The sequence below is a fragment of the Pseudonaja textilis genome, chromosome 1, assembly GCF_049901715.1.
Source record: "Pseudonaja textilis isolate UNSWEBS1 chromosome 1, rPseTex1.2, whole genome shotgun sequence".
Classification (NCBI taxonomy): Eukaryota; Metazoa; Chordata; class Lepidosauria; order Squamata; family Elapidae; genus Pseudonaja; species Pseudonaja textilis.
The window spans coordinates 210,268,692-210,280,803 of NC_141990.1; positions in this window are offsets into that span (position 1 = coordinate 210,268,692).

Here is a 12,112-nt window from a genome sequence, read left to right on the forward strand (position 1 = left end):
TGTTAATGTAATGCTTCTTCCAATATTCCTACTCCACATTATCATGTTCCCTTTCACTATCTCTTGCTCTAATTCTACCTCCAATAGATATTTATAAAATTTAGAGATATTCTTTTATTTGATCCTAATAAGATTTTATCTAAGTGTTGTAATTTGCTATAGATTCCAAACTCTTTGATATCTTGTTTGTATCTACTATGGATTTGTATATATAACCACTGATCAATTTTAAATCCCTGTTCCTGTAAGTCCTGTCGAGTTCTTAATTTTCCTAAAGGATCTAATAAATATTTAGTCGTTTTTGTTATATCCAAATTGTTGGGATAAACCATTGCCTCCATTGTTGAAAGCCAAATCGAATTTTTAAATAATGTTTTTACATATTTTTTCCAATTAGTTAATAGTGAATCTCTAATAAGATGTCTATGAAAATACGCCTGTTTAGTTTTCCCCACATCCCATAGAAATGCGTGCCATCCTCTCTGAAGGTCGTGCCCTTCCAAGGCTAGAGTTCTTTTATTCCGTAAATTGACCCAGTCTTTTAACCATAGTAAGTTGGCTGCCCAATAATATAATTCCCAGTTTGGAAAGCTAGCCCACCTCTACTTTTTGCATCTTGTAAGGCCTTAATACTGATTCTAGCTTTTTCCCTTGCCAAATAAATTTAAGAGTTACCTTATTTATATCATCAAAAAAATTTTTGATAATTTTATTGGGATTGTCTGGAATAAGTAAAGGAGTTTTGGTAAAATGTTCATTTTGATTGTGGCAATCCTGCCCAGTAAAGAAAACTGCAACTTATTCCAAGATTCTAGATCTTTCTTAATTTGCTGTAACAGTTTATCATAATTATTCTCTTTGAGTGATTTACTATGTGGTGTTAACCATATGCCTAAATATTTGACCTTTTTTGTTGCTTGTATCCCCATGGTTTTTTCTAATTCTTTCCTCTGGTTCTCTGTTAGATTTTTAGTCAGTAATTTCGTCTTATTTCTGTTGATCTTTAATCCTGCTACTGAACCATATTGTTCTAGTTCTTTTATTAGATTATATCCTTTTTTCATGGGATCCTCTAGGAAGAAAACCATATCGTCTGCAAACGCCTGTAATTTATATTCCTCTGCCTTGACCCTAACCCCTTGGATTTCAGGATTTTGTCTTATCCGCGTTAACAATGATTCTAAAGCAAATATAAATAAGAGGGGTGAGAGAGGGCAACCCTGTCTAACGCCCTTTTCGGCTTCTGAAGATTTTGAATGTTTTGTTTGGACAAGAGAATTAAGAGGCATGGATGCATCTTGAAAAAGTTGCTTAGTTCTTCTGTAGTTCTTTTTAAAACTCCCAAAAGACTGAGGAGAGGGGGGAATGTGCATATTTTGTAAACCTTTAAGACAAGATCATAGACTCCCCCCTTCTGAGTTCTTTCCAGTTGAACAGACATTTGTCAATAATGGACCCTCACATCTAAAATTCAACATGGCATTTCACTTTCACAATTCAAGCAAAGGACAAAAGCAATGGCATAGATCTAACCTACAGTGGTCTAGCTTTTCAGTTAATGCTAGATTCCCCCTCCCTTTCTGTAGATGAGTTAAGCAAAGAACAAAAAGAGGCCCATAAAAAGCTGAGCCCCACCTCTCTCTGATCGTGGCAGATGAGAAAATGTGTCTTGGGTTATTCAATATACCAAATTTGATGATGAGAAGGCTGATATAGTCCAACTTCCTGTTATTCCATCCCTTCACCATGAACACCATTAAATTTCACTTGAACATCCCTGATAAGCAATGTCAGCTTAAATCCTTTAATATAATTTAGAAATTGAGTTCAAGCAGAAGGGAAAACAGGCCAGATCACGTCAATATTTCCTTTTATCATATAAGTATTAACCAACAATCAAGCAAGAGATGGCATTCATTGGTTTGATGAAGAATCACATAGCAATGTGTCCATCACATAGAAGAGTACAGTCACTCAATCTTGTACAAGACTGATAGAACAGGCAACTGTATATTCCAACGTTGTCCCTCTAAGCTCATAGCAAGGAAGATGCTACCTAAGTAACAATGAAAGATCTGCAGATGGAAAAATAGTCTTAGACGACTTCATTATGATTAAGACAAAAAAAAAATTCTGTAGTCACTTGTGCAAAAAAAGCACTAATGGAGGAACTAGAATAAAAAATAGCTAAACTAATCCAAAATCTAGTCACGATACTAAGACCAAAATTGCTATGGTTAGTGGGACTGGGCATACTTTGAAAATGATTTTTAAAAAATGGTTTAGAGACATTATGTAAACTCAGGCACATAATACTTCCTCTGTTGTTCATGAATATAACTCCCTTTTTAAGTTTTCTGTGCAACATGGGGGAAAATATTGCTACTGCAAAAAACCATACAGAGATCTCAATTTACCAGACTGCAATTCAATAGAATTTGTATGGAACAGACCAATTTTCTGCACTGATTTAATGTTATTTGCATAATTACATTGTTGTACAAAGTGCTCCAGGTGACTCCTTTCTAGTTGAGCAGACATTTGTCAACAATGGACCTTCACGTTTAAAACTTAACACGGTTTCACTCTACTTTCACAATTCAAGCAAAGGGCAAAAGCTATGCATAGATCAAACCTACAGTGAGTCTACTCTTGCTTTTCAATTAATGCCAGCTTTTTTTCCTTCTGTAGATGAATACTTATTACAAATCGGCCAAACCAATTCTGTTTTGTTGTAATAAAGTACAATAATTCTTTAATTAGGGTATTTAAAGATTAGTACAGGCAAGGCTCTCTAAGAAAGCTTTTTTTTTTTAAATCCCAAATACAATTGTAATGTTAAGGATGGCATACCTGCCAAGAATGTGAATTATATGCTGGCGGCTGATTCTGCTGCTTTTGATTAATACGCTCATTAGTTACTTGACCCAGCTGCGGTACAGTTTGCAAATAGGCATTAGACACATTGTCCAAATATGAAGATATTTAGATCATTAAGTGAAAGAAGGCCAAACTTTCAGGATATTGTTTAAACATTCAGTGGGTGTGAAACCTGGTTTGATTAATCCATACTTTGGAGGAGGTCAAGTCCCTGCCTTTCCTTATCCACAGTCCTCCAGATGGCCATGATAGCTAGAAGCTAATGGAAGTCCAATTCATCTGCAAAGTATTGGATTGAGGAAGGCTAATCTAAAGGATGGAACGCTTCCAAGTCCCTCCTTTGTGAGCAACGTGGAGCCGCTTTCAAAATCCACACCAATTAAAAAAAAAAAACACCAGCATTTCCCCCCATGGAGTGAAACTAACGCAGGATGTAAGCAAGGCTTTTTTTCAATCTTACTTTGAAACATTAACGCTTATTAGCAATAAATCAAGTAAATGGGTTTAATACCATAACACCTACCCTGAATCATAATCCCAAGAACTGTGATAAATTTAGAAAACACTTTCACACCTATAAAACTATTTATCACCTTCACATCTTCCCCATCACATCTCCCTTAAACTCATAAAAATGAGACTCATCTTAATCTTTCTTCACTTTCAGCTAAGAAAGTGGTGTCCTCTGCATTGTTCAAAGGGTTTTGGTGTTCAGTGTTGATTCTTTCTGTCATGTCTTTTGGTCTGGCACCTTTAGAACATATTTTCTATGTTAGTTAAACCAATATAGTGTCAGTCAATAAGCATTCTTGTGTTATGCCCTTTCCTTTTTAAAACTACCTGTTTCTCCCAACTACAGCATTATAATGTCAGAGATGTTTATTAATGGATAACTGAGCTAACTGGATAATGAAATTTCCATGGTAATGCAGGACATCTTCTCTCAATTTATATTCCAGATGAAGGAGTGAACTGAGGGGAGAGGAATATGTAGGTGGAAAGACAGGCCTGAGGAAGGCTCAGAGGCCTAGGAAATCATCTGTCAGAGAGACAGAGTTAAGAAAATATTTAGTGTCAGAGAAGACAAATGTTGACCATCTGTACTTAATACACAAATTATACACTAAATGCAGGTATCTGTAGACCCTGTTATGTCATTTAATAAATGGTGTTTCCTCAAATGCTATGGAAGTGACTGCGCCATCCTATAATTTCTCCCATAGTCCACCCAGTCACATGTCCACAATACAAAGAAATTAAAGAGAAAAACAAAATAATTTATAACCAAAAAAGGACTGATGATGGCTAGAAAAGTAATAGACCCTTCATAAATCTTCCAAACTTACTAGACTTTAATTCTGAGGTGGAAAAAGTCAAAAGGAAAAAGAGAGACAGTGCAAGAAGGGTATGTAACCCTAAAGTAGTATGTGATGCTTCCAATCATCTGCCTTCATTTCCTTTCAAAATATTGGGATTATAGATCCTATATTTCTTCTGATTGCCACAAGAGCCCAAGAAAGTAAGTCTGGAGATAAAGCAAGACGTCTTGACTCTAATTTATAGAAAGATTATAGTCTAACCACCAGTGGTGTGATTCAAAAATATTTACTACCAGTTCTGTGGGTGTGGCTTGGTGGGCGTGGCAGGGAAAGGATACTGTAAAATCTCCAGTCAGAGGTGGAATTTGCTGGTTCTCTGAACTACTCAAAATTTCTGCTACCGGTACTCAGAACTGGTCAGAACCTGCTGAATACCACCTCTGCTAACCACCCCCTCCCTTCTTTCTTGCAAATAGTTTATAAGGATCACTTATCCTATCCAGTTGTTCCTCTTTTATTCATAGAAGAAACATTTTACTGACTACAGATAGCCCTTGACTTATGACCATTCATTTAGCAGCCAATCAAAGTTACAATGAGCCGAAAAAAGTGAGTTACAACCGATCCTCACATTTACAATCATCACAGCGTAGGCATTATCACACATTGTGATTCAAGCACTTGGCAAGTGGCATGTATTTACCACATGTTCATTACAACAATATCAATTAACAATGGCTGAGGCTGTCAGAAGAGCAAGCACCAGAACTTGTATCTCCCTTGACACTTGAAGTGGTGTGGGAGGAGGAGGAGGAGGAGGAAGAAGAAGGAGAAGGAGAAGGAGAAGGAGAAGGAGAAGGAGAAGGAGAAGGAGAAGAAGAAGAAGAAGAAGAAGAAGAAGAAGAAGAAGAAGAAGAAGAAGAAGAAGAAGAAGAAGAAGAAGAAGAAGGAGAAGGAGAAGGAGAAGGAGAAGGAGAAGAAGAAGAAGAAATATTGTTGATCAGATGATAGCCACCTGTGACTTTCCCAGCTGGCTTCTGAGAAGCAAAGTCAATGGTGGGGGAGCTGAATTACACTTAATGACCATGGTGACTTGCTTAATGACTGTAGCAAAAAAAGATCTAAAATTGAGTCTGTGTCACTTAACTTCGCTTAGCAACAGACGTTCCAGTTCCAATTGTGGTCATAAGTTGAAGACTACCTACCTGTACTATAGACCGATCCTCAAAGGATCAGCTGAGGCAGTTTTTCATCTTTTGTTGTGTTGTCTCTTCTATAATCAGTCCTAAGAATAACCCTGCTAATTAACTGCTTGGACTGGCTGTAGGAAATGCAAGCTTTCTGATAGTGCAATGCCTCTTGAATTTTTTTCTCTCGGGACCCCTCCCCTGTGATGATGGGGGGGCAGTAATACAAAATAAACACAATCACAAAAACCTGGTGAAGCCCCTTTTATTCCTTCACCTTGCTTCTAAGCTCCAAATATCCTTGACGGAAGACAAAAAAAACCTCCCACACAAGCAGTTACAAGAAGGAGGGGGGGAAAAACAACACAAACCAGGCAAGATAAGGGCTGGAGGACATCCACAGATAACAGAACACACGCTGGGAAGGACGCCAAACTCAGAGAGGAACCATAAATTAGAAATATTACCATGCTTTGTTTCCCAGCATTTGCCCATCCTCTTATTCAGTTGTCACAGCTGCAGCCCATGAAGAGGATCAAGGCCCGTTCCTCCCGAGTAGACCACATCTCTCCCTTATCCTCTCCTCCCGGCATACCTGAAGATGGAGAGGGGATGGGTCTGGGTCCTCCTCTGACTGCCCAGCCAGTCTCTGCCCTTCCCCAGCCTCCTCCACAACCTCCGGAGCCACACTTCCACTCCCTGTCACCTGTTCCTCCTCTCCCTCGGAGTCAGTCTCCCCCAGGGGCATGACATCCCCACTTTAAAAAAATATGGAGAACCTCCCCCCAAAAGTTTTTCTTTCTTTGGGTTATGGTTATCAATATTTGCCGTATTAAAAACAATAAAATCGACACATTCGTGACTGCTTCCACTTCTCACAATTCTTTGATGGGATTTTAATATTATATCATTATAGTAGGGTGGCAAATGGTTTGAATTCTGCAGAGCCCTGAAAGGGTCCTCGGATCACATTTTCAGCAACCTTGTGCCATAAATATTTCTTCTGAAATATTCATGAGTTTTTTTAAAAAATACTATTCAGTAGCCACCGTTGCAAGGAAAATTTGAGTCTAGTTCTGAAACCTTTAGACTGGAATCTAAATTGCTATCTGATTAGGTATTGTAATGCATTCCATGATTACTCTGTCTTTTTCATTGGTTTAACATTTCTAGGCTTACTTTTTACCTTTAATGTTTTAAGTATTAAAATAAGCTAAGATTCAGAGCATAAATGATGTTCCAATAATTCAAAAGCCTGTAAATTACCTATCTGCGTGGGAGGGAGTACATTGAAACCATAGCTCTGAAAATGCTTCCAATGATTATAAGAGGGAGAAGGCCTAAAGCAATCTTGATGAGAGTTGAATTTCTCTTGTTTGTTAGAGTGTCAAGAAAGGTTTGCTAAAAGGAATACTTAGACGACACCTTTACTCAGGTTCTGATGAACATCCCAAAGCAAGAACTATGTTATGTATCTTTAGGATAGATTAGATAGATTGATAGATCGATAGATCAACAGATAGGGCTAGGAGCTCTATCCATCTATCCAATAGATGGACAGAGATAGATAGATAGATAGATAGATAGATAGATAGATAGATAGATAGATAGATAGATAGATAGATAGATAGGGCCTGACTTCTGAAGCCCTCAAGACTACTGAACAAAGGTTTTCACAGCACTGACTACCAGGCTAGGGAGATGCTCTAGAGCAGTGGTCCCCAACCACTGGGCCCTGGACCGGTACCGGTCCGTGGATCATTTTGTACCGGGTCGCCTATTTTGCTTGGGCGCCACCTATTTTGCTTTGGCACCGCCATCTTGTTTCAACGGTGCTTGAGAAAGTGCTTCTGGGTGAGCTTGTCGGTCGTCGGTTGGAAAGTGGTGTTTGGGTCCTTGTGCCTTAGTTTCATTGAAGGGGGGGGCGGCTTCGAACGAAGAGCCGTCCCGATGGCGGTGGAGTCTCGCGTTACTCAGGAGGAGATTAAGAAAGAGCCCGAAAAGCCAATCGACTGCGAGAAGGTACAAAGGAGGAGTTGAAGGTGGTGGGGAGAAGCGGGGAACAGCTGGCTGGCCAGTCGCTCGGTTCGCCTTGCCTTGGTTGTGCGTGCTGATGCCGGTCCGTGGATCATTTTGTACCAGGCCGTGGTACAAAAAAGGTTGGGGACCACTGCTCTAGAGAAAGAAACAGAGACCAAAAAGATAAATGCCCTGTTTTCCAAAGAACCATCCAAGGTGTTGCCCCAACTAAAGAACAGTAGAACCATCCACAGCAGAAACTGAACAGTACTAGAAGAACATATTGGAGAAAGAGAAGACACGTAACACCAGTGCAAAGAGCAGACTATAATTCATTATCACAGTAGCCAATAATCTGCCTCACCAGAACATGAAAAACTGTATCAGGCATTACAGCTGTCAACTAAAAAATACTCCTTTGGTCTTTTTAGTTGCCAGCAGAAAGGGAGTGGGGGAAAGCAGTGCATTCCTCAAATGCCTCAGATAATCTCCTTGGCAGCCAAAGCTGTTGGCGCGCAAGTTTATTACTGGAGAGCATGATTGATGACTCTTGGCTATGGATGTGTCTCATTGGAGAATATACATCCAGGGGGTGGGGGGAAGACCTGGGTCAAGGGTGAAATGTGTCAGAGCCAGCTACAACCAGGAAACACTCACAATGTCAATTCCTAATCAATCTTTTTTACTCTGAGAGATGTGGCTAGAGACTTGTGATTTGAATGGGAGTGCATGTTGGAGCCCTGACAACAGCTACCGAGCTACAGGATCCTATGGACCAGTACATGAGCACAGCTCAGAAGGGCATTGGGAACTATACCGGAGGCTCGAAACACCAGCTGCCCATAAATAAGGCAGTTGTCCAAGACTCAAGGTCTGAACAGACCAATCTGAGCATAGTCTGGATTGATTATGGAAAGCCTATGATTTAATGCCAAGCAATTTGATGAAGCAGTGCCAAGTGACAGCAACATATGGAAGGAGTATGAGGAGATAGAGATGCAGAACTGGAAAGAATGTGGAAAATAAAGGCTAGAATGGTCTCAGTGGTAACGTGACTCCTAAACTGGGAGATTGGCTCTAAGAGATCCCAAGAACAATGTCAGAGCTCTCTGTCCAGAATAGTGCAGTGCTAGGAACTGTTAAGATCCTGCCTCAAACTCCCAGGCCTCTGGCCTGAGATCGAGGAGGATGCCTTATGGCGGGTGAGAAGGGATTTTTTAAATTGTGAATCTGACTTCTTCAATCACCTCTTCCAACTTGGTGCCTTTCATTAGTGACAGCCTTCCACTACTACTTTTCCCAGTCAATCCCAAAAGTGCTTTTTCAGGAGGCAACTGGACTTACTTGTTTTTTTTAAAAAAAAAACATTTTGCTTCTCATCCAAAAAGCTTCTTCAGCTCTGACTGCACGAGGGGGAATGAAAGGATTTCTATTCCTTGCAGACAGTTTGCATTCTTTTTAGAGAGTTGTTAAGGCCACCTGGAGGTTTATCGGTGTCATCAGGGTCATCTGAATGATACAAATGGTTCCTGTAGGCTACACTTCTATTTTTGGGGAAATCCATACTCCCACACCATTCGAAGGGTGTTCATCCCAAAGTGCATAGGTAAAAATCTATGGAGATTCTCAGTCATTCAGGTGATGTTTGTCCCAAAGGTGCTTTTTCAGAAGGCAGAACTGAAGAAGCTTCTTGCATGAGAAGCAAAACGCCTTCAAAGAAACAACAAGAAAGTCCAGTTGCCTGCTGAAAAAGCACCTTTGGGACAAACATGACCTAGTCCTAGATGACTGAGAATCGCCATAGATTGTTCCCAGTCAGGTAGGATAAAAGGGGGAGGTTATATCCCAGTATCTCTGGGCAGAATGAAATTATCCTATTCAGAAGCCCTTTATCTTTTGGGAGGCAGGGGTCAGGTTCCCCAATCATGTCTGCTTTCACTTTAACCACCTAGGGCAGTGATAGCTAACCTTTTTCGGCTCCCGTGCTGAAAATAGTGTGCGCGCACTTGCATGCCAGCATCCAGAAAGCAATACGCCCTGCCCCCCAAGCGCATGCAATCCCGTGTGCCCTGTGTATCTCTTGTGCATGCACATGCATCTCCCGTGCCCCCCCATGCATGCACACCAGATATCTGACAATCAGCTGTCGGGTGCGTGGTGCGCACGCATGCGCAGTGGGACTCTTCCAGGCGACCTCTCGCATGCCGGCAAAGTGGCTCTGTATGCCACTTCCAGCATGCGTGCCATAGGTTCGCCATTACGGCCCTAGGGTACTCCAGCTGCTTCTCTGGTCAGTCTTCTTTCTACCACAAATCTGTTAAGTAAAGATGGAAACGTGACTTTTGATCCGTAATAATAAGACTCATTTATCTGGAAGTACCCACCTAATTTAGATCAAATCTTAGGTCAGCTGACTTGATTTGCAACAAGGAGGTGGACATGGGAGGGCAGTGCAGAAGCAAATTATTTTATTATCACCAGATGTTTGAGGATTTTTGCTACTGTAAGATCTGATAAGATTGCTTGCTTCTTGTTCTTAGCCTTTCAAGATGGATGACCACAGCTCAGCTGCTTTCATGTGATGGAAGAGCGAAAATGGGGCAGTATGGAAATGCCCTCACCATAGCAATCCTACACAGAACCCCTTCAAACTAACTGTGGCAAGCCAGGTTCTACCACTCGAGATGAATTCATCGATTCATAGCGTAGATCTGCATGAGGTTTTGCACATGTTTTGAAGAATCATTTATGGGTCAGATGCTGTAGAAGGTCCATTATTTCAAGCCATCCAGATTGACTGGTGGGCTTACAAACTTCTCCAAAAATAGAGTGAGTCACAGCGAGAAGACAAGCAAGGTTAAATTAGTTGACATCCTCCTGTGCTCCTCCGGGAAAGGATGCTTCAGAAAACTGTCAAGATTTAGAAACACAAATTGTGATGAGTGGTGCTTGAAATATCTCTCTAAGCCAGATAGAATGAAGCCTGCGTGAAGAATTCACCACCCCAATTAGAGGCTTTTTAGCTTCGGTGACAACTTGAAATGCATTCCCGGGGCTCACTTTAAAAAATTGTAATGGGGTGAGTCCATACACATCCTTGTCATTTCCGATTTTTTTTAAAGTTTATCCAAGAGGAAACGTTCAAGGTGATTGTTTCTAAAAGTCATCTCCCAAAGTCAAACTCATTCAAAATACAAATCAGATTTTCAGATATGAATTTGCTTCTAATCATTTTATAAGGGGTCTGCCAAACAGCAAGTTTAGTTTAGTTTAGTTTGTCATTGCGCCTCGTAGAATGAAATTAAACACCATCTTCAGTGTACATTATGGCTATGAAAATAAACACAAACACACATCCTTCACATTCTATACATTGAATCAAAAACCCCTAATATTGCATTAATATTGCACTATACAGTAGAATTCAACAGAGTTGAATTCTAGAGCCACTGCCCTGGGATAGAAGCTGTTTTTCAGCCTATTTTTCCTTGTTTTATTATCCTGTACCGTCTGCCAGATGGTAATAGTTCAAAAAAAGGGTTCCCAGGATGAGATGGATCTTTGAGAATATTTTGAACTTTCTCAAAGCAGTGGGAGCTATAAAGCTCTTCCAGAGAGGGAAAAGGGCAACCAATGATCTTCTGGGCAATGATGTTAACCCTCTGGAGTGCTTTCCTATCTGCCACTGTGCAATTGCAAACCATAAAGAGGTATAGTAAGTTAAGATACTCTCTATGGTGCAGCAGTAGAAAGTCAGCAGCAGTTTTTCATTCAGTTGTTGTTTTCTGAGAAGTCTCAGGTAGTATAATCTCTGCTGGGCCTTTTTGACCAGGGTTGCAATGTGGGCACCCCAGGTCAGGTCCTCTATTATGGTTACACCCAGAAACTTAAAACTGGCCACTTGCTCCACTCGGTCTCTGTTGATAAGCAAGGGCTGGATGTCTGATCTGTTCCTTCTATAGTCCACTATAAGCTCCTTGGTCTTATTGGTGTTGAGGACCAAGTTATTGTTTCTACACCATGAAACAACCAGTCCACCTCATCTCAGTAGGCAGACTCATCCTCCCCCCACACCCCCGGAGATGAGTCCCCCCATTGTTGTATTATTTGCAAAGTGTGGCGAAAAGCAAAATGAATTTCAACGTGAACATCTCCTCCTCCTTCCCGTATACAATCGACCCACTTGTGGCACACACACACACACAAATACTTATATGAAGATCCTAATCATAAAGGGTCATAAAACATTGTTCCAATTTCATTGCTACCGTATTGTAGAAAATGAAACTGTTTTGCTTGCACCCTCTACTGTCCAAACAAAGATGTGGACATAGTTGCCAGTAAATCGGTATTCGTTATAGAGGCTTTCAGGCCCAGTTCAAAGTGTTTTGCAGGGATGTTGAAATAAAGCAAGTTCATTTTGCTCACTGCTGAAAGGGCTGCTGGAAAATTCAGTTGCCTGGATTTGAGAAACTGGACAATTAACTTTCCAGGAAGTTAGATAAACTTCCTGCCTTTAACAGCTCAAATAAGTTCACATTATTCTCACCAGGAGAACAAAAGACAAGGCAAATAGATAGTTTATCAAGTATTTCAATCAGGCAGATAGTGTTATAAATCTTTTAGGGAACAGTGAGACAAAGGAAAAAACATAGGCTGGCATCTTCCCCCACCCCCATTCAAGCATCAGGTGATTGGCCATTGATA